This window comes from Chenopodium album, chromosome 21 (assembly GCF_948465745.1).
Source record: "Chenopodium album chromosome 21, dcCheAlbu1.1, whole genome shotgun sequence".
In the NCBI taxonomy this organism is placed as follows: domain Eukaryota; kingdom Viridiplantae; phylum Streptophyta; class Magnoliopsida; order Caryophyllales; family Amaranthaceae; genus Chenopodium; species Chenopodium album.
The window spans coordinates 32,658,185-32,662,289 of NC_137854.1; the positions used below are offsets into that span (position 1 = coordinate 32,658,185).

At 34.7% G+C, this 4,105-nt stretch overlaps 1 long non-coding RNA gene across 2 annotated transcripts; it reads right to left on the reverse strand.

Annotated features, from left to right (window-relative positions):
• Positions 1–829: 829 nt before the first annotated feature.
• LOC145602391 (uncharacterized) lies at positions 830–3,590 on the reverse strand. 2 transcript variants are annotated; one of them, XR_014104541.1, is made up of 5 exons: positions 3,311–3,590; positions 2,997–3,141; positions 1,872–1,942; positions 1,121–1,237; positions 830–847 (listed from the first exon to the last, which is right to left on the reverse strand). It is a non-coding gene; the product is annotated as an uncharacterized LOC145602391 (long non-coding RNA). The 2 variants fall into 2 exon arrangements; XR_014104540.1 differs by having other exon boundaries at positions 2,997–3,590.
• Positions 3,591–4,105: the final 515 nt, after the last annotated feature.

Sequence of the window (4,105 nt, forward strand, 5' to 3'; positions counted from 1 at the left end):
TTCCGAAGTTTACGACGGAATTTCGTGTCCGTCGGAACAAATCCGTCGGAAATCAGCCTTTTTCTAGTAGTGAGCAGGCTCGGCAGGGCAACAGTAGCTGCAACCTAGCTTGCGAGGCCAGCTGCAGCAGTAGCCTTGGCAGGGCAGCAGTAACTAAGTCAGCAAATTCACGCAATGAGTTACATATAGCAAATTCAGCAAGATAATTTTTATTTATTTATTTTTTTACCAAAAATTGAAGTAGCAAGAATTAGTATCTTATCTCAAATTACACTAATTTCTACAAAACTTAATAGAAAAAATCAACAGAGCTAACAGAATTTCAAAATGCATCATTAACACATGTTAATAACAATAAGATGATAAGCCAAATTAAATGTGATATTGGCATTTACTCAACTCAAATTATACCAAAGCATAACCAATTCAATTTCATGAGAGCCAAATTACACCAAGCATAACAATTCAATGTGATACTGTCTCCCTTTCTACTCAAATTACCACCCCCAAACAATATAATCAAAACCTATTTCAAAATCCACTTTGAAACTAGTTCCTTTCTACTCAAATTACACCAAAGCAAATCAATCCTACTTCAACACAATCATAGAATTAATAACCCAACAATCATAGAATTAACACCAAAGCAAAGCAATACAGCAAGCTAAGCCCAATCGACAAATCCGCAATATCATCAATCAAAACAACAGGGGTATTTGTAACCTTAATTCCTCTTTCTTTAAAAATAGAATTAAAGAAAAGAAACAAACCAGCGGGTTTAGCAAGCAGTTCGTGTTTGACTCTACAACCTACACCAATCTTCACAACCAATCGGCTAGTGACATAACTGAAATAGAAAGTGACAGGTTCCACAAAGGTAAATAAAGCAGTAAGAGCACATTGAGTAAAGCCAAGAGTAGTGTAGTACTGTAGTTAAGAGTAATGTGAAGAGCTCAAGGAAGAAACTGCTACAAAATGTTTGAGTGCGAATTGGAAAAGGTTATCCAATAGCGCCAAATTTGTAGAAGATAGATAGCAGCAAGTCTAGTGAGCAAACTTGTTTATTGCTTTCCAAGGATGATTTAAAAACTAAAAGAAGGATGAAAAGTAATTAACTTACAATTTTATCATTTTGCCTTGCCTCTGCTATTTTTTCTTCCCAACTCTCTTCTTTGGTTATATGTTGAACCTTTCCACCAGTTTGGCATAGTTTATGATTTCCTTTGCAATTTCATAACTATCAAAATTAAGTATTTTTCATGAAAAGGTATACATTTATAATCCATAGTTAATGACTTGATGCATAATAAAAAAGTACAACAACTGCTAAACAGAAACAAAGCCATTGTATGTACAATTTCAGGAACTTTTGCCTTAATCACAATGAAATGAACTACTTAATATTATACGAAGTATGTTCTAAAGCTAGAATTCACAATGCACGAAGGACAAGTTAAACAAGAAAAATTAACTCTAAACTTACAAGACATGATAAAATCTGCTAAAGATAAAAATTACAAGTTTCATTTCCCTTTTGCATATGTGTTCTAATTTAAGGAAGGTGAATAAAGGAGAATAAAAAAAATGACCCTTTACAATCCTTAATGTTTGTAAATCAATAATAGCCAGAGTCACCACTTTGCAATTTTTTTTTTTTTTTTTAAAAAAATACCCGCTCATGAAAGAAAAAAAAAACAACAATAAGTTACATTATACTACGAGTTATATATTTTACTATAAGAAGATTTGATTACAGAAGAGATATCACAAGAAAAAAAAAATGAAGGCGAAAATGTAGTTAGTAATCACACTTATTATGCTGGAGAAGACTAAACAGCAATACAATGAAGAATCCAAGATAAGAAATTTACCCTGCTACAGCAGGACCAGCACTGTCCCATTAAACGTGGAAAGCCAGCCTTCTTACAATTAAAGCAATCCCCTGTAAGAAAGGAATGAAGGCGAAGTCAAACACTGAACAAGAGAAAAATGTATGATGGAGAAAAGAAGTGTATATGAGACCAACTCACCAAATATTCAGTACAGAGTTCAATATTCAGATGCAGTATCAAGCAACATAATATCAAGGTGCACGCGCACACACACACATAAACACAAATGTTCATAATTTCCATTACTGTAACTAAGAAACTTTATAAGTCATTCAGTTAGATAAGCTCTCTAAGGCAGAGGTGTGGCTTTTAGACTAAAGAAGCATCAGAGCACTCTCCATGAGCCTCGCCCCTTAAGTCCTTAACGCCTCATTTACTTTTGCAGGAATCTACACAATAATCCATTCTTGAGTAAGGAAGCTAGTCTAATTTGCTATGAAATTTATTAGTATCAAGAATACTGCTTAAGAAATTCCTTAATTATACAGCTAGAAACAAAACTTCAATCATTTTGGAAACTAAATCTAATAGATGCGAATGCTTTCTGTTCGAGGTTCAAAGGAGTTGTACATGCTAGTAGAATAATAAACTTCATATGCTTAGTTAACACATAATGCAGCACCATAGAGCCATCCTAAGCTAATCTAACTCCTGAATAACAAATCATCTCCTCAGTACCCACTAACACCTCCTACCTATTAGACCGTGTACGGGTGGGTGCATCTCATCAGTTCAAAAAGTTGCATTTTGTTCATCAAGCGAAGCTTAATTTAGAATATTATTCACAATAAATCATGATCTAAGATAGTTTCTGCCAATACTCCGCTTCGATATGCATGCTCAATCCAATGACAATGAAGCCAATTTCACAATAAATCAAACAACATAAGACCAAAAACAAGCTTAATTCAGAATATTATTCACAATAAATCAAACAATATAAAATTTCCACCTTCAAATAAATGCAAGCAGCATAAAGATTATATCTTTAAATAGACATATTGACCAAATTTCATACAAACAAATGTACAGAAGAGCTTAATTCAGAATATTATTCAGAACATTTCAAATAAAATTCAAAAAAGGCAAAGTTAATAAATATACCTTCAAAATCTTCATCATCTTCAATAGGAAAATCCAACCAAGTCTCAGATGATGCGCAATATTCTCAGAAAATGTCAAAACCTCAATAGTTAATCCCACGGCTTTAGTAATCCAATTATCATCCTCAACTTTCTACAATAAACGACTAAAATAAAAGGGAAAAATAAACTCACCAACACATGCATGTATATAATTTCGAATATCTCGCTCAATTAACATATTGTAGGATTCAATTATTGTATTTAAAGGCAACAATATACCCTTAAATTGATAAAAATCGGAAACCCTAGATTACAAATCGAAGAACAACATACCTTCGTGAAGAATTCCACCACATCTGCAAAGATCTGGCACTAGTGAATAAATAGACCGTCAATTACGATGGTGGCGACAACATTCACCACCGCTGTCACCCTCAAATACTCAATTACCTAGTAGTGTTGCAAAGAGAGGAGTGAAAGAAAGAAAAAGTGGAGCGGCGGTAGATGGAGCAAGAGGAGGCAAGTGAAGAGAGAGAAAGGAGGGTTTGAGCAGAGAGAAGAGACGGAGAAATCGAGAAGAGAGAGAAAACAAAGGAGAGAGTACGAGAAGAGAGAAGAAAGAAGAAAAGCTAAGCTAATAGAGATGAGGCGCGGTTTTTTTTTTTAACAAAACCACCGGTTCAAAACCGGTGGCCTTTACCATTTATGCCACCGGTTCGGTTTGAACCGGTGGCAATTTAAATATATATAATCCCGCTCATTTTTTAAGCCATCGGTTTTCGAAAACCGGTGGCCATTGAGCGGTGCCTTTTTGTATTTTTCTACTAGTGACTAAGTTTGGACTTAGTGTCAACTGGAGTAGTTGTAGGTTTACAAGAGGCCATACCTGTACGCTCTAAAATCTGTTGTGCATACTTCTCCTGTGAAAGTAGCAAATAAGAGAGAGTACGAGTCACTACAATCCCTAAAAAGTAACTCAGATGCCCCAAGTCAGACGTAGGAAACTCAGTTTGCAACTGAGAAATGATACTTGTACGCAACCTGTCAGATGAGGTAGATAATATAATGTCATCAACATATAGAAGCAAATATATCATATCATCACTGCACCCTGCTGGAAAGTAAAAT